The sequence below is a fragment of the Camelus bactrianus genome, chromosome 10 (genome assembly GCF_048773025.1).
Source record: "Camelus bactrianus isolate YW-2024 breed Bactrian camel chromosome 10, ASM4877302v1, whole genome shotgun sequence".
Taxonomy (NCBI): Eukaryota; Metazoa; Chordata; class Mammalia; order Artiodactyla; family Camelidae; genus Camelus; species Camelus bactrianus.
Genome location: NC_133548.1, coordinates 17,899,803 through 17,919,358, shown reverse-complemented (window position 1 = coordinate 17,919,358; position 19,556 = coordinate 17,899,803). Strand labels below are relative to the sequence as shown.

Here is a 19,556-nt window from a genome sequence, read left to right as displayed (position 1 = left end):
GACATTCTAATATGTAAGTCATAGGGTAGGCACTTCCTTACCAACTGTTGTCAATTGCTCTCCCAAGTCATTGGATCAATTTACACTTCTCCCAGCAGTGCATGAGAGGGCCCATGGTTCCACTTTCTTGCAACAACTGAAATTGTTAATTGTCTTAATTTTGTCAGTCTCATTGGTACTGAATGATACCTCATTGTAGCTCTAATTTTCATTTTCCTAAGTACTATTAACATTATGCATTATTCACATTTGTTGGCCTTTTGAGTTTTTTATTTGGTGATCCATCTGATCATATTCTTTGTCTATTACTAAATTGAATTGTCTTTATCTTCCTGTCCTATGGGAGTTCGCTTAGTGTGCTGCACAATGATCCTGTATATTATTTTTGTTTCAAGAATCTTCTCTCAATCTGCGACACATACTTTCTCACTCTGTTTTTTCATATCTTTTGATGCAGAGATTTAAATATTTAACTCAGTTAATTTTATCAGTCCTTGCCGTTATCGTTTCGCCTTTCATTTTCTAAAGAAATCCTTCTCTACCACAGTCCTGTCAATATTTTCTAATATTGTGTTCTAAAACTGCTAAATTTTGTTTTTCCTGCAGATTTTTAATCTAAATAGAACCAATCTTAGAATATGTTGTAAGGAATGAATCCAATTTCACTTTTTCCATAAGGGTAACTACTTGTCCCAGAATCATTACTTAAATAGTTGCTCCTTTCTCCTGGACCTGCAGTATTACTTCTATCATATATGAAGTTTCTTTAGATACAAACTCTGTACAGGCTTCCTATTGTGGTTAATATTTCTATCTCTGTGTTAGCAACACATTATTTTAATTAATAAAACATTGTAAGGATTCTTGAAATCTGGTGAGTTTAGTCCTCCTATTTTAATCTCCTTCTTCAAAACTGCCTTGACCATTCTCAATCCCTGGTTTTTTAGAATGAGTGTGTCAAGGCCCATGGAAAATCCTTTTGGGACTCTGAATGCAAATGATATGAGTTTATGAATTAATTTTTAGAGAATAAGGATCCTTATAATTTGAGACTTCTCATTCACAATCATATCATCTCTCTCCACTTCTTTAGGTCATTAATGTCTTTCAACAAAGATTTAAAATTTTCTCCACAAAAATATTACACATTTTTAATTGTGATATTTTAAATATTATCTTTTTATATTATATTTGCTGTTTTGTGGCCGATACAAAATAAAAACAAGATACACATTAAAGATATTTATATATTGGTTTTGTATCCAGTCACTCTTTTGAACTCTGATTAATTCTACTAGTTCAGCCACAGGTTCTCTTGAATTTTCTATGTAAGCAATGATAGACTCTGAAAGTAACAATAGTTTTGTTCCTTCCTTTTGAATTTTTTATACCTTTTACTTCATTTCTGTGTCTTATTACAACAGGTTAGAACCTCTCATATAATATAAAATGGAAGCTGTGATAAATGCATCATTGGTTTGTCCTGGTCTTTAGAAGAAATACTGATATTTTCTCATCAGGCATTAAACTTGTTCTCTGTTTCTGTTATATATCTTCACATGGTTAAGGAAGTTCTTGTGATAATTGCTTGTTTGCTAAGAGGTTTGGGAGTCATTGTTTTTGTTGTTGTTTGATTTGTTTCCTATATCTAATATGTTTTGTCTCCTTTCATCTGTTAATGTGGTAAATTGCATTAACAAATTTTCTAAAACATTCTTGAAATACTCAAACATTTTTAAATTTAGGGCTATTTAATCTTGATTTATTAGTGAGATTGGTCTTTAATTCTTCTTTCTCACATCTGATTTCAAAATCAAGATTATACCTGACTTAAGCTGAAAAGCATTGTCTTTTTCTGTGCTCTAGAATAAGTTTGCATAAACTTAGAATTAGCTGGTTTTGAATATTTGCTAGGACTTGCCTCTAAAAAGTCATCTGGGCAATATGATTTTGACTTTTCATTTTTTAAATTATTTAACCACTCATTTAATTTATTTAATGGTTATACATCTATTCAAGTTTTCTTTTTGTTTCTGAGTACTAGTAAGGTATAGTTTTCTGGGAAATTGTCCATTTGTTTACATTCAAATTTATTATTATAGAAGTCTTAATATATTGCATTATTTTAAAATTTCTGCTATACCTATGTATGCTCCATTTTTTAAATTTCTAATATTTTTTACTGTGAGCCTTCTCCTTTTTATTCTTCATCAATCTTGCCAAAAATATATCTATAAAAAAGTATGATAATAAATTTATACTTTTCAAATAATCTGACTTTGACCTTGAGTTACTGTACTGTACCTTTTTTCTTATTCATTAATATCTGTACATATATTAATTACACTCTTCCACATTCCTCAAGATTACTCTGTTTTCCTTTTTCTAACTTTGAGTGGCAAATTTAGTTCATTAATTTCCAGTCTTTCTTTTTGTCCAATATAATCACTGAGGACTTACTATATTGATTTAGTTGTCTGATGTGCAGCACTTTTATTTATGATTCAATTTTAAGTATTTTTCTGATATCCATTATGTTCTATTCTCTGATTCATGAATTGTTTGTAATAATTCTTTTTAAGTTTTTAAATCCATGTAATATTTTTTTCTTTAGGTTAGTATTTGGTGTATCTTTTCCCATTCTTTCACTTTCAAATTTTTTTTCCCATTTTAAGACTAACATAGTGGGTCTGTCTTTTATAAGCAGCCTCTTGCTGAATTTTTCTTTTAATTCAGCACAAAAACTGTCTTTAACTGGCAAGTCCAGAGAATTTACAATTATTTTCTTTATATTTTGACTTACTTCTATCATCTTATTTTCTACTTTCTATTTGTTTTTCCTTCCCAGTGATTATTTTTCTCTTCTTTTCCTTCTTTCCTACTTTCTTCTTTTTTCTTCTGGGTATCCTCCAATAGTTAAGAAGATTCTGTGGAACTTTTTCCCCTGATGTTTTGATTTGTTTAACGACAGAAAATATAAAGCTTTTTTTGAAATACTCATACTCCTCTCTATATTCTGACATATCCCCAGGGAGCATTTCTACCCCTTTGGGACTACTTTGAAAAATACAAATCCTGACCCATCTGGAAAACCTTTTGCTTTTATTTCCACACTTCCTTTTTCAGAATCAAATGTACCTAACACTTGTGCAGTGGCGCCTATTGGCCAGAACAATATTTCCATTAACCCTGCACCACTAGTAAGGAAACTGGCATAGAAAGCATCAAGTAACTTACCCAAGTTCAGCAGCTGCTAAGGGTTGGAACTGGCAATTAGAGCCACACCTAATTCTAAGCCCAGTGGACTCTCTGGTAGTTCTGCTTTCTCTAGGTTTCTGAGGAGTAAACATAGGTAGAACTACTCATGTGATGAAATTTCAGTACACAGAATATCATCAAGAAAGTGGCAGAGGCGAGAAGAGAAATCAGTAAAATCAGAAAACTGATGAGATGTTTAAACCTTTTTTAAAAATCTCTGAAATCTGAGCTGATCATTTGGGAATGTGTAGATGTTCGATTTGCCCCCTTGCTACTTTTGAACAGTGCTGAGGGAGCAGTGATGAGACACCAAACTTTGGGAAGGCAATAATAAGCTTAACAGAGACTGACACAGAATGATTCTGGATCCTGAGCAGCTGTGCTCACTAATCAGGGTGTTATTGTGCCCAGATTTCACCAGGGTCATCTCATTTGTAAATTCTCCACATGGGCTTGACCTCCCATTAGCCCAGTTGTCTTGAAGGCAATGTGTTGACCTGCATGTGTTCTATTATGTTTGATTTCATTTTTTTCCTTGGCTGTGAAATTCAATTAAACCCCACATTTTATGGCCTGAACAAAGTGGAGAGTAGATGTATAAGGCATTTGCAAAACCCCTAGTTTACTATTTCTGCTAAGTCAGTTAGAGAAACCACTACTGAGGATCTTTTTCACTCCTTCCCATCCTGCAGAGAACTCGTTTCCCCAATTCAGGCTGTGCAAGTCCTATATCCTTAATAACAGAGCTTGGGGCTTCAGTCTTTTATTTTTTTTCCCCAGATCAAAACTTTAACAATTTTTATTTCTGCTTCTAACATGACATTTTAAGATTATTTTTGGTTTTTTGTTTGTTGGTGGGGGAGCCTTTAGTCTTGACTCAGGTCTGGATGTGGTTGTAGCCTTGCCTGGATACATTTTTCTGATACCCACTAGATAACTGGACATTTCAAAAAGGTGAACAACCTAAGCTTTCTCTGCCATCTCTTTTGGTATTAAGAGATGGAGGATGGATGAGTGAGTTCACTAAGGAGTTAAAGTCTTAAGTAGACCAGAGGTACCTTTCTGCCAAGAAAAATATCGACAGAAAAAGCAATGATGTTTGCGTAGGGGAAAAGATAAGATGGCAACACCAGGAAAAAGAAAACTAAAATTGGTTGGTTGGTTTATCCACTTCCCTTGAGAGAAATCAATGTATGACTGACGATATGTTAGAGATTGTAGAACAAGTCTCAAAACACTGAGGATTACTGAACCCAAATGGTCTTCTTCAAGTTGTATCTACACAAACTGAAACAGGGAAGTTTGAACTTAATGTCTCAATTTTCCAGCTCTCATGAGTATGCCAGCAATAGCTTTAAATGCCAGCAACAAGCACAATGCTGCTATGTTCTACTCAATATTAAACAAAATTTTGTAGCATAATTTTGTTATTTAGCAAGTTGACCATATCACAAATTAGATGAAGTATTTATCCGGGGCCTTCTATTGGTCACAGCACAGAGATAACCACAGATTTAACTAAGGGTTCCAGATTATCATATTTTCAGTGTTTTGTGGCATACAAAAATATGGACAGAAGACATAGCTCTTAAGAAACTAATACTTGGTGAAGGGTAGGGTATAGCTCAGTGGTAGAGTGTGTGTGTGATTAGCATCACAAGGTCCTGGGTTCAATCCCCAGTAACTCTGTTAGAAAAATAAACAAACAAACAAACAAACAAACAAAGCTAATTACCACCAAAAAAATTAACTACCAAACAAAAAAGAAACTAATACTTGGTTTGGAGCCATGTAATGCAAATTATTTCCTCACAAGTTTTTGTTCATGTAAAGGCAAACACATTATTGGAAAAAAAAAAAGTTTTCAATCTCTTCCTAACCCAGAAAACCTCTCCACAAAGTAGGCGGAAGAAAACAATGTTATTATTTAATAAATTTAAACCAGAATGTGATCCCAGGTAATCCACTAAGAGACTGCAAAAACAGGAAAAAATCTCATCCTTTTATATGGCTAAGCAGACACAACCCATTACATACATGCTCTCAAGATAAAGAATCCTCCAGTAAGAGAACTTGACAGCGCCATTTGTCACACATAGCTTATCATAAATCCACTTTGTAATTGAGGTGACCGTCTGTGTCAACTAATTGGCTTTATCCAAAGGAAATACAAACTTTTCACATGTTTATGACAAGTGTAGCTTTGCAACTGGGATCAAGGCACCGCTCCAGTTAGATTTCTAGCCCCGCACAGAAACTGGGAGATAAGGGCACTGTCTTTCTTGATGCTTACATTTCAGAGATAGAGCCAAGTCCTTTAGAAAGACATTCCTGGGCCGTGAAGCTGACAAGCAGCTTATTTAACTTTTAAAAAGATTTACATCCATTTCAAAGAAACAGCAAAAGAATTTTCAATTACAGATTTCCTAAAGAAAACAGAAGGAGTTCGGGGGTGGGGGGGGGTGAGTCTCTTCCCTATTTTCAACAGGGAGAATTGTTTTCCCTTTTTTTTCAAACTTTATCAAGTTATAATTGACAATTAAAGATGTGCATATGAAGATGCACAACTTAACAATATGATATATGTATACATTGTGAAATATTCACCACAATCAACAGGGAGAATTTTTAATTTGCCCTTACAGCGTTCGAGCAAAGGAGGAACATGGTAAAGCTCTCACAAAGGAAGGAAACGTCAAGTGTTCCATCAGGCCGATGTTCTTAAGTCTCAGTCTAGGGTTCTAGTACTCTTCTTCATGCTCTCCCTTTGAAATACTGTGTTTCAGCAAAAATTTCAGTGTTTTATCTCAAAAAATGTGTGCAGATGCAACTCCTATACCCTTGGAATGCTTCAGCCAGTTTGTCCTGATTTGCAGTCTCTAATCAACTGGCAAGATAACAAGATCTGCTACTGCAGCTCCAATGAGCTCTGTCTACTTCAGAAAGGTTGGTATTTCGTTTAAGTGTAATGACAAATCTTACATTTATCTACTGTATATATTATGCATGCATATTACTGATATTACCAGCTTAATATGGAACATACTTCTCATTCATTAAACACAATGGTTTTGTATTAATTAGAATGAGAATTAAAAGATCACTGATAAGAGCTTTCACCTGCAGGTGTCTGTGGGTGGGTAGAATTTGGAACTAATCATATTAATAGGTTAAAACATAAAGGGCACAATAGAGTATGAGAAGATAGGATGAGCTCGTGGGTAAAGTGCAGGTTTGAAGAAAAGAAGCCTTGCATTTCGGTCCCAGCTCAACCACAAATTAGCTATGAGGTCTTACTGAAGTTATTTACTAGCTCCCTTCAAACACATAAACACACACACGTTCCTTGGGGCTTGGTTTCCTTATATGTCAAAGGAGAATAAAAACATCTCCCTACCTGTTTGATAAGGTTACTAAGAGGATAAAATAAACTCACAGATATGAAAGTTTTCAGAAAAATATAAATACTATGGAATGTTAACTCACTATTTACAAAAATTAACCATTATGGACAAACGCTAAATCCTATAGGATTTTGGAACTGAAATTTGGCTGGGATTTGGTAAAGAGGGTTGATCAGAGTAGGCACAATGCCTAATGTATATTTATTGACAGGCTGAAACACTCAGGAGCAGCACTGTGATACAGGTGTGTTCGGTTGAACCTTGAAGAATGCTTTGCCTCCAAATAGATAGAGAAGAACGGAAAAAGAAGTTCCCCAAATGGGAAAACAGCAAGAGTCTAAGGGAGCATCATTTGCATGATCTGGAAGGTGAGGAACTTAAGGATCAACCATTATTCAATATTACACAGGTCTCAGAAATGCATATGGCCTGCTGGGCACAAGTAGCCTCTGAGAGGACATGAATTCAGTTTCATGGGTGCCTAGATTACAACACCAGTCCTCAGCATCAAGAGATACAGCTGGTTAAATTCCAGAAGCAGGAATAAAACAAAAGAGCAGAAGGGTCTTTGAGCAATACAAGAAGGAGTTAGAAACTGTCAGCCAGAAGTCAAGACTCTATGTACTACTCTGTGCTATTGTGAAATCCATGTTATTTTGCCATGTGTTTTGTTTTGTTTTGTTCTGTTCTTGCCTCCTCCCAAGGATCAGAGGTAAAGCTTTTAAAAGGAAGAACTTGTGTAATTATCTTTGGAGGCCCTATGAGGATAAGTCTGCCTGCAGTCAGACTTGTAGAAGACCACATAGGACAGTGAGTAGTAGGGGAGTCAAAATGATCGTCTAGGGCCTGTGACAAAGGTACAAAAAAGTAAAGAAAAGCAGAGAAGACAGCTCAGAACTGAGAAATGGCCACAGGAGCTTAACATTAGAGGGCTTCGATTATCTCTATCACCGCTAAAAAGCTGGAGACGGTCAGCAAACGAATGGTGGAGGCAATGCATAAACATTATTCTTCTTTAATGGTTCCTAGACCGACCTTGTACCTGCACAGGGGGTAACATCTTCATTTATTAATCCATTATAAGGCAGGACCTAGTACTCTATGTTCATTATTGCTTATCTCTACAACAATACTGAAAAGCAGTTATCTCCAATTTACAGATGAGAAAAACTGAGGACCAGTGATTCAAAGCAACTTGCACAGTATAAATGCACACTGCGTTCCTAGCACTTTTCCAAGTGCTTTACCCTCACAACTCATTTCTTCACACAAGAAGCCTATGAAGGAGGTTCTATTATTATATTCATTCCACAGTTAAGGAAACTGAGCTACAAAGTGGTTAAGTCAGAGCTCGTATTCCAAATGAAGCCAGCCTGCATCCTGTTCTTTATATAAAACCGCCTCTGAAAGAAAATCAATTAATGTTCATTTTGATGAGCAGAAGCAGGTGCTAGTTCTAGCAACTGGAACAAAATTGGTAAGCTCCATCCATAAGAAAACTTGCAGGTGCTCTCTGCACGCTTGGTCTCTACCCTTCACCCTGACAATGCCTCCCCTAGACTCCTAGGTACCCTCCAACATGCTCAATCACATAAACTTGTGCACCAGGGCTGAGCCCTGATCCCTTTTACAATGTCACTTACCACCGTTGTCATGGAAGCCGATAAGTTTTCACTGACTCAATAAAAGTTTTATTCTCACCCTTACTGTGCAATCTCCAGTTTCTGATAAACACAGTAAAAAGGAACCAAAAGTGGTGCATAATGAATCTGTTCACAGGACAAAGATTATCATGGACATAGATAGTGGTATCAAATTAATGTTTTTGTGACAGAAATGATGACAAGAACACAAGTGGGTCTACCCTTAAAGATACACAATCCTTCCCCTCACACAATAAATCTTGGGGAAATAGGTAAAATTATCCACAGAGTCCTATGTGAAAGATGTTATATAAGAGTAAAGTTTTGGTATGTTTGCAATGGACAGAATGAAAGGAGTTGGATTCTTTCCTGAGCTTTCCACTTACGAGAGTTGTTATGAATGTTAATTTGCTTTCACAGGTTAACGGCAACCAAGTCTCCTCCCTCTAAGAATAAGAACACAGCACTACCCTCTTTCAAATGAAGAACATAATCCTTGTTACTTTCTCACTATTAGAGCAACGGATTTGTCCCAGATGGGACTGCATTTCACTAATGGTTGAATTAATTGACTACAGAATGGATAGGCATTGCTCCAAAAGGCAAGGTAGAAGCAAATTTTAAGTTTTCAAATGTTGACACAAAGGACAGTCTTCCCTCCCATTAACTTCTAAACAGATACTTAAAATAGTCTGACCAGCAACTGCAGCATTTCTGCATTCTGCTATCATCTGGTTTATTTTCACAGTTGCCCTCCCTACCTAAGCTTTGATTCAGGCTGAAGATTTCTAGTGGTCTGTTTTCTTGTCTTTTGATGTTTTCTTTTCTAACTACATTGTCTTCTTCAGTAGCCTGGTATTTGCTGAGCTGTTGAAGCTATTTTGCCTTAAATTAACTCCAACCATCTGAGAAAAGAGAGCATGTTCTAAACTGCAAAGCCACAGTGAAATGTAATGCAGTGGTGATGCTGGACAGATGACTGGGAAAGTCAGCAACAACAAAGAAGAGGAAAACCAATTTGGATAAAATAAGAGAAAGCAACACCTGAGCCTTTTACTTGAACACCAGATTCAAGGCATCAGCTCTCTAGGATCTGTTTAACTCTGTTCTATCAGTTTCCTTCTTCCCTTCTGGAACATCCTGGCTTCCTTCTAAAGTTTACAACAATCTTACAATGTCAGCAATATCCTCATTTTACACAAGAGAAATCTGAGGCACAGAAAAGTAGCTTTCCCAGGGTTAGCCAGTGAGGAGACGAATGTAGAGTCTGAGCCCAGGTACAGATGATCCTAAAGATGTGGTCCTTTTAAACTCTACCTCACTGCCTCCCAAATTAAGGTGAAAAAATCTTCTATTTGTTTAAGCATTGGAAGACTTTCAACTCAATTATCAAGACTTTTTGTGCCAAAAGATAACTTCATTTCCGTCCAACTACTAAACTGGCAAGATTGAAAGCCACTGAAATGATAAATCTGGATTATCTCATTCCTTCTTTGCCTTGTGTTTTGGATATAGATATAGATACAAATAGACACAGGAAGAAGTATAGATAAACATACAGTTATAGATGATATATAGGAGATATATAGGTATAGAAACAGATATGGAACAGTCCAATATATTAGAGGATACCAAATTTTAGCTCTTTTACATTCTTCCTTTTTGGACAGAATTTAAATCATTCATCTTTGATATAGTGAATAAAAGCAGAAATGACATTCATCAGTAGGTTGGAAAAGAAGAGTAGTGGAGGAACTGCATGCCCTCTTTTACAAAGAAAAGAGTAAGTGCACCAATCTTCTGTCTCTCTGAACCTGGGCGATTAATGTGTTCCAGACTTTTGCCTGTCTGATTCCAAGCACAGCAGTTACTGCTTTGCTGTACAGATAGAACAGTCCCTGTAACTATAGAATTACTTTGCAAAGTCAGTCCCAGGGACCTCAGTGCTATTATCAGTCACCCACAAATTCTGCCTCCAAAGTCTCTCCTTTTGATTCTCCACATCACAATGTCTTGGAATTGTTTTCATGTTCAGCTGTCATTGTGACTTTTTCCTTTGTATAAATGAAGGTCAAACACATTTTGAAATAGACAAGACTGTAATAGTGCGTGGCCTCAAATTGTATATATTATGTGATGAGCTTTCTAGCTGCTTTGATTTTTATCTGGGATCTAATAGTAGAGAATGCAGAGTGGTCAGACTGTGAATGAAGTAATCCCTATTTAGGCCTTCATCCCTATTTTAAAAAAATTTTATATACACACACACACCTTTTCTGTAGTTACAATAGCCAAACCACAAAATTCCAGGCTGCTTCTCACAGGGATGACATCTCAGAGTGGGACATAAGAAGTAATCAAAGAGTGTTGTGTGTTTTTGGAAATAGGAAGAAAAAACTCAGGCCTCAGGGTAAATGCCAAGATGGCCTATAATGATCATCTTTTTATTTCCCTCTTCACCTCCTCTCTCTACTCACCTCTTGCCCTTCCAGGCCTTCCAAAGCAGCTACAGTAAGAATGCTCACTTAACTGGAGGAAGGCTGATCCTTAGAGATCTAGCATCACATTGGATGGAAACAAAAAGAAAATAGAGTCAGTTAACAAAGATGTCATGTTTTTAAAATCTAAACTTTGAATAATTACAAAGAGGGACTGAGAATCCTCCGCAACTGGCTTAACTATCAACATTAAGTGACTAGGTCCAATGAGGAATTCACTAATCTAGGTGAAATGCAAAACAAAGACAAAGAAGAGAATTCCTAAGATCAGGACGATGGAAGAAAGTACTTAGATTGGAAGTAGGACAAGGAATTTCTCCTTATCTACACCTGTCTTAGGATTTCATCAGAATCCAGCAGAAAATCATATTTATGATTATGAAGTAATTATAAAGATGTTTCTATTTGTGCTTAAGTTAACTTTAAATAGTTAATTCTATAATGTAGTATCATTAGGAATAGTTTTGGTAGGTGTAAGAGTTCTCTCTAGGATTCGACCAACCATAACCTTAATCTCTTCCCCACAAGGCTGCCTCCAGTTCTACGAAATCACTTCCTCCTACCAAATTTAAATTTTAAATTCCCCACACCCACCAACACCATCACAACTATTAGTTCCATCTTTCCTCACCAACTCCTTCCCTGAGAAGCTAGAGTATAGGAATAGGACAGAAGTAAACAAAAACAAGAAAATCTGATTAGCCTGTGATCATACCAAGTTTCAGTGAATATTCTTAAGAAAGGTGACAATCAGAAAGACATGATTTAGATTTTACAAAATATACATGATTTTAGAAAATTCTGCTTTCCAGAGTTGATAGAGAAAATCACCGGTACCTAGAAGAGCCAACGCTGTTGTAAGAATCCGGTCTACTTTGAGTGTATCACTGTATTCCCAAGAGCTAGACCGACATCTGGCCTTCAGAAGATGCTCATTAAAATCTGTTCCATAAATTTAAAAAATAGCCAATTTTGTCTTTCTGACCTTTTCTTAACTGAAAAACACTGAGTAATAAGGGTTTTGTAACATTTTGTTTAGCAGCTAAACTCATTATGATTCTCTTAAAACCCTTATGCTGAATTCCTATACATAAAATAGGAAAAGTGGAGAGTGAAAGCAAAAAGCCAGAGAACCCATCCTTTCTTCCACCCCTTGCCCTTGTAGCACTTCCACAGAGCACTACATTCCGAGGACAATGACCCTAAAGGTTGTTCTTCCCAATTCTCGCATTCCGTGATTCTGTGACATCTAACACAAGGCAGAATTTTATCTCCTGAAGCCTTGGAGAAATATAACCTTGCTTTATGCAGGAAAGATAGACTTTGATCTGGAGCATGAGAACAAAAAGACGTTCTTCAACCTGAGATTCCACTCACTCACTCCCACCTGACATCATGGGCCTATAAAACAAGAGTAGCTTCTGCCCAGCCTTAACCTTCTGGTAAACCTCAGCAAAGCTGGAAAGTAATCAATGAGGTTCCTCATTGTGTAATTGCTCAGAGGAGGTTTCCGGGCCTGATATTGATAATAGTTGCAATTAAACTTTCATTTCAGACAAAGTTTCAGCATACACTCAAGGCTGATGCCAAAGAATAAAATCAACTTATTAAGAAGATGTCAAAGCAGAGAACTTGGAGCTAAGCTATGCATATAGTATGGTTGAGGGTGGAGGTGAAGGGGGAGAGGAACATGAAAGAAACTTACAGTAGGGAAAGGAATAGGCCCATCGTCGGTGTGCAGATTGTTTTCGGGAAAATATCTGAGGTTCAACAATGTCCATACTGTTTGTATGTAAACATTATTACTAATAATAGCTAGCATTTATTGACCCCTTTTAAGTGCCAGGCACAGTCTTTAGTACCTAATTCCACTGTCATATTTAATCTGCCCAACAACTCTATGAGCTCAGCATACTTTTTTACCTCCAGTGTAGAAAGAGAAAAATGAACTCAGGCTGGTTAAGAAACAATCTCAAGGTCAGACAGCTAATAAATAGCAAAACCAAGATTCAACCCCAAGCCTATCTTATGTGTAAACTCTCATAACCTCTCCATGCTGGGCCTCTTTGGAATCTAACAAAGATGCCTACAGAATGTCACAGCAGGTTCCTGATGCCTATAGGAGTTCCTGACACAAACCTTCTTGAAATCAGGTACACTTTCTTACTGACAACCCCATCCCACCAGTCAGTCCTGCCTTTTCCTGCCTCTGGTCTTCTGCAAGAGCCAGGTACAACAGCATCTCAAAAGTCTGGAAAACCAATTCATGTTCTGCCATCTTTCATTAATAAGGATTAAAAATGCTCTAAATGCTATGCCAATTAGATGCTCATTCAGAAGTTAAAAACATCAATCTAGCATAAAAGTAGCACAGTGTAGGGTAGGAAAAAATGCAGCTTAAGTCCAACTCCTTGTTCTGCTATGTAGAGCTGGATAGCGTGGAAAAATCACCTCATGCTTTAAAACTCAGTCTTCCTATCTCAATAGAGGAACAATACTACCAGCCTGCATACATTAGGATAGTCAAATGAGATGAAAAGAGCCAGTTTCTAAGGTGTAGTGAATGTCAATAAACAGGACTGCTGTTCATAAAGTCAGTGGTGCCTTGACACTAAGCATTCAACCTTGAAAAGGGTTTGCCTCAGTTCAAACCTCAGCTTTGTTACTTTATTGCTCTATGACTTTGGACAAGTTTACTAACTGTCCTTGGTTTTCAGAACTATAAAATGGGTATAATAGTAGCAATACCACATAGGGTTGTTGCAAAGATTAACACAGAAACAGAATGACTAGCACTGCTAACAATGATCATATTGAGTGTACACTATGGGTTAGGCATTATACTTTTTAAACATATATAATATCAATACATAACATGTGTTTTTATTACTTTTAATGTTATCATTATTTATTCTCATGAATTTGTGTCTTAGGAATCAATCATTTCAAAACTGATTCAAGAAAGCATAATTAAAGAGAAAAACATTCTAACACCATAGGAGCTGCTGAACCAAACCAAGACTGATACCAAAACTACCCTAAACCTTTTAATATGGTGAACCAATAAATACTTAAAGCAGTTTAAATTGTGTATTTTCTCTCTTCAGCCCAGAAAGAGCCCAAATTGATAGAACTGAATTTAGTCAAATAAGCAGTTACTCTCCAACTGTGTAAAATTGATTAAAAAAACACAATCCTACCATGGTTTTCCTTTTAGCCAGTTCTGAAATACAGACCCTGGCACTGACATTCACCAGCTGGAGAAAAGTCTGGAGCAGATCAGTATGTTAAATGAAGGCAGATTCCATGTCAGCATCTGGTCAGAGGCCCACAAAAGATGTTAAGAAAATTATAATGTTATGATGTACAAAACTGAAAGGAACTTGTAAGGAGCTGTCACAAGCAAAGGCTGCTGTGAAGAGCTTCATGGGTTGAATCCAACACTAAGGAAAGAATACATACTTGTTCTCCTAATTTAAACAACAGAATGAACTCAAGTAATAGTCTCAACTCACTCCTAAAACCCTATTAATACAACAGTAGAGATATTTAAAAGACAGCCCACAAGGACAAATCATGAAGAAGAAGAGCGAAGTTTCATCATTTTAGAAGCTGTAAAGTAGACAGGTGAGAGACAACTGATTTAGCAGAAAAGGGAGAGGGAGAAATCAGTCAGCAGTAGGAAAAGACAAGTAGCAAATCATTTTATACTTCATGGTCCTCCAAAGAGTTCAACAATTAGCAAGCACTAGGTATCTTTGAAAATAAGGGTGGAGATAAGGTAGGAAGGAAGGAAGGAAGAAGGAAAGAAAGAAAGAAGGAAAGAAGGAAAGAAAGAAGGAAAGAAAGAAGGAAGGAAGGAAGGAAAGAAAGAAAGAAAGAAAGAAAGAAAGAAAGAAAGAAAGAAAGAAAGAAAGAAAGAAAGAAAGGAAGGAAGGAAGGAAGGAAGGAAGGAAGGAAGGAAGGAAGGAAGGAAAGAAAACTTGGTGCAAAGTATTTAAACAGTAGTTAGGTCCCAAGATTTCATCTTATCTCAACACAAAGGTGAGGTTTTTTCCTCTGAAAATACGGAAACATGGGGTGTCTATACTCAGAGCCCCTAGGCATGGTTAAGTAAGGACTACCATAATGAAATGGGGCCATGCGGAATAAAAGCATCCATACTGAATGTTGAGGCCCCAGCTTTTTCCTGCATCTGCCTTTTCTATAATACTGGAAGCCAGCCATATCCCCACTAAGCAAGAGACTCGAACACCTTTTTTTGAGGAATCTGACCAGCCCAAAGAAATGAACTAAAGATATGGACATAGGCAGTTCTTCAAGGAAACAGCCAGCCAGATAGTCCTCTACTGAAAATCAAATTTGAAAAGACTCATTTATATATACAGAATTCCCAATCAGTTTCTGAGTGTCCCACTCTTAAATATGAGCAGATAGCTAATGATCATCAGCTATTAATGGCATGCCTCTAAAATAATTGACAGAAACCAAACAGACAGGAGGAAAGAAAAAGAGAGGAAAAAAAAAAACACATGGAGGAATAAAAAGTAATGGGGAAAAAATTAAACAAACTACCAAACAGAAATCTAGCATTTAAATCATAAGTATCCAAGAGTAGATATTGAGTTGATGAATCAAGAAAACAGTGGTATAAAACACCAGAACATTTAAAGAATGAAAAAGAATAGTCTTTGGCAATAAAAATGCCATAGCAGAATTGAAAACAATTCAATAGAATCGTGGACAATTATTTTTTTTAAGGCAACAGGAAGACAAGGAAATAGAAAATAGAGGGAAAAAGATTTTTTAAAACTAGAGGACCCATCCAGTAGGTTTAATGTCAGAGTAATACGTATTCCAGAATGCAAGAAAAGAGATGAGAAAGAAAGAGAGAGGAGGAAGTGGGCGAGAGAGTAGGGAATCATTAAGGAAATAATTAAAGAAAATTTCTGGAACTGAAGGAAATAAGTTTACAGAATAATGGGCCATCCATCATATGACCAACATAGAAAATGAAAATAGACATTCCAAGATACAACATCATCATCATGTTTGAAAACACTGAGAATACAGAATATATCCTAAAAGCTTCCAGAAAGGGAAAGGAAATTTCATGCAAAGATTTTAGAATAGGAATGGCTCAGAACTTCTCAGTGACAACACTGGAAGCCAAAAGAAAGAACGGAGTAATGCTTCAGATTCTGAGGGAAAAATTATTTCCAGCCAACAATTGCACATCTAGTCAAACTATCAATTAGTGTGAGAATATGATGAATATATTTCTAGATGTGAAAGACCTCAAAACTTTGCTTCCTATACTCCCTTCCTCAGCAAAGTACTGGAGGCCACACCTCACCAAAATTAGGAAGTAAACTAGGAAAAAGGAACATTTGTAATTAATAAAAGAGAGGGCAGAGGAATAACAGGCTAATGGTGAAGACAGATTCCTAATGCAACACTGAGGGAGCAAACTGGTCCAAAGGCTTTAGGAAAATTATTTCAAGAAATAAGAGTAAAACTAACACTTAATGCATTTGACGATATTCAGAGGAAATTTACTCAATGGGGGAAGATTGCAGGAATGGGTTAACTACTGAGTCATTGAAAAATAAGCCAACTATGAAACAATACAAACCAAAAACGATAATTACTAAGACCAAGAAAAAAAAATGTCATGTATGAAAGGAAAAGAAATCATGCGTCCTACATGGCTCAGCTACAAATAATGTTTACTATTCATAATAAACACTGAATAGTGACCCAAATACACTTCTAAGGGTAGCTACTGGGGAGGGTGCAGAGATGAGGTGTGCACGTGTCTATGAGGTGGCAGTGGTCAAAGACAGCTAAATCCTCATCTTCTATTGTGGGAAATCAATAGATTATGCCTAAAAGTAGCCTATGCAGAAATCGCAATACCAGTATGTTATTTAAATATATGATTCAAAAGAATCAGCTGAAAGAGTTGAAATTGGTTGCCTCTACAGAATAGGAGATACAAAAAGGGCTTAAGGGATTATTGTTTTCATAACAAGAATTGTACGGTAAATTGTAGATGGACCTCTTTAAACCGTGTACAAGCATAATTTTGATCTTAAAAAATAGAAATAAAAACCAAGCATTTTGTCTCAAACAGACCAGGAAGGGCCTTTGCCTGCCCATATATCAAATCAAGAAAGCATGAACCTAGAAGGGTGTTGGATCAAGTGACAAAATCAAGATCTTGGGCAGATCTGGGCTACAGATGAAAAAATATAAAGACTTGTACTTACTCAGTAAATATTTACTGTGGCCCCAGGGCCTCTTTCCTCCTCTTCCCCCTCCTCCTACTCCTCCTTCTTCTGCTCCCCATCTTCCTCCTCTTCCTCTTCCTTTTCCTCCTCCTCATTATCACCATCACAACAAAAAATCATTAAGCAGTTACTCTGTGCCATATACCATGACAAAAGCTTTACATAAATAATGCCATTTAATCTTCACAATTTCATAATAAGAAGTATTTTATTACTTCCATTTTACAGATAAGAAAACTGAGGCACAGAAAAGTTAACTTGCCCAATGTTGCACATCTAGTAAGCAACAAGCCAGCATTTGCCATTAGGTAACCACACAGTTTTATTCCAGAGCTTAGGCCCTTAACCACTGGCTAAACTATTGAGCACAAAGAAGACAGTCAATACATTTTTACTGAATGAAACTCAGACAAGTACATATTATGAGATAGGCCCTGGGAATACAAAGATGAAAAAGAAATTCAGTCCCTGAAATCAGGGAGTTTGGTAGTCTAACAGCTTAAAAGCATAACTCTGAAGCCAACTCTGTTAGATGTGAACTTGGTCCTAGTGGGTTAATCTTAATTTTTATGGCTATCTCATTCTTAGCCACGCCATGTCTGTTGGTAGTCAAAATACACAAAATTTCCTCCCTGTCAGAGAGATCATCTACTCTCTACTCTCCACTCTCCCATTTTGCAAATAGGAAAACTGAGGCCCAAGGATTTTATAACTTCTTCAAGGTCAAACAGAGGCAAAACCAAGATTAGAGTCATGTCCCTTGGCTCCCACTTTGGTGCTCATTTTTACTGAGTCAGAACCTACATAAGTAACAACTCCTAGCAATTAACATTTACCCTTTGCATCCATAGAGCAAGTGGTGCCACTGTTAGTCACTAACTAGGGAAACTCACTGTAAAAGAGCAGAAATGGATTTGATCAGGTGACATTCCAAGGACATTTTAAAATAAACAATGAACCTATAAAATAATGGAGACTGTATTTATTCTGCTGCTCAAATTGATTGCTTGGATGTGGTTTACAATATTAAACTATTTATAAATGTATATTTAATTTCCACCCATCTCTACCAGGAACCATAATGTAAACTTTAATCAGCATTTTCCCTAACATTTGAAAGGCAATTATAAGGCTATATTAACATTCATCTTGCATGACTTCTTTAAAGGCTCAATTGTTTAGTATGGCTGTTAAATCATTAAGCAGGCACACTGTGTGATAAACAGGACTGATCTGAATTCACTATTTTTTTTATCTAAAACATTTTCCCAGAGTTGGATTAAATAAATTACCTAATTATCATACAAAAGTCAGACACAATTCCCTGACTGATCTGTCATCTTGGTGAAAATATGATCTCACTATACTTACTAAGTCAGTCATCAAATACCTCAAATGAAATAAATTTATCTTCACCAAATACAACTTTTTTATTTTAACTCTCAAGACATTTTCAACAATATAAGAAGATAAGTAATAAGATATGTGGGGAGTGTCAAAGAAATAACGTTTTACCAAAAGAAATGGTAGTTAAATGATAGAACCCAATAAACAAAATTCTGGAGGAATAGTCACTAACCCTGTGCTGCAATTTACAGAAAGGATTTCATATTGCTTTCTCTCTGTTACTTATTATAAATGGTTGAGCTGTCTTTCAGGATTTTTTGACCTTCCAAAAAGGAGGCTATACTTAAGAGACTAGATTCCTGATTCTTCCCGGGCCTCCAAGCAAAAAATACCAGTCATTTTCATCTTTAACCCCTTCTCCCCATCCACTTGACATTCCTGGTCGATTCCACCTTTCAAACCCCTTCCTCACCATTCTCTACAATCATTTCCTGCGTCCAAGCCTTCATTACTCCTACCATAGTGTAACTCATTTATTTCAACAGGTCTTCCTCTGAACTTTTCTCACACTGGCTAATTCATATTTTATATTACGGCCACAAGGAAGGTCCTAGTGTTTAAGCTTGAATTCAGAGCCATCTCTCATTTGTCCCTCTTCTACCAAGCTTACCTCCAATTAACCCCTCCTCACACTCACACACACACAGAGACTAGAATACAAGCTATATGGTGGAGTTTTGTTCTCCACAGAATCTCCAATGCCTAGGACAATGCCTGGTACTTAGTAGATGCTCAGTAAATATTATTTGAACATAGGAATGAATGTGGTATACGCTCACCTTATACTGAAAAAGCCATTGCAAAATTACACTCAGCTTTGAAAGTTCTGGGCTCCAATTACATTAATTAAAAAAAATAAATAAATTCCCAGCAATCTTTCAAAGTTCTCTTCAAACAATGCCTCCTCTAAGTATTGCTGACACCCTTAGTGTCATTTGTTCCCACAGGACCTTATCTCTTTCCATATCTCTTTAAACTGCACTTTTTTATTGTGTTAAAATATACAAAACACAAAGTTTCCATTTTAACCATTTAAGTGTATACTCTAGGGGT

At 36.4% G+C, this 19,556-nt stretch overlaps 1 long non-coding RNA gene across 1 annotated transcript in view; it reads left to right on the top strand.

Moving 5' to 3' along the window:
- Window positions 1-14,537, top strand: part of LOC141578846 (uncharacterized) — a 104,679-nt gene extending 90,142 nt beyond the window's left edge. The window contains exons 3-5 of the long non-coding RNA XR_012509616.1: window positions 6,083-6,204; window positions 6,874-7,030; window positions 8,726-14,537. This is a non-coding gene — a long non-coding RNA (uncharacterized LOC141578846). The remainder of the gene's footprint in view (window positions 1-6,082; window positions 6,205-6,873; window positions 7,031-8,725) is intronic.
- Window positions 14,538-19,556: the final 5,019 nt, after the last annotated feature.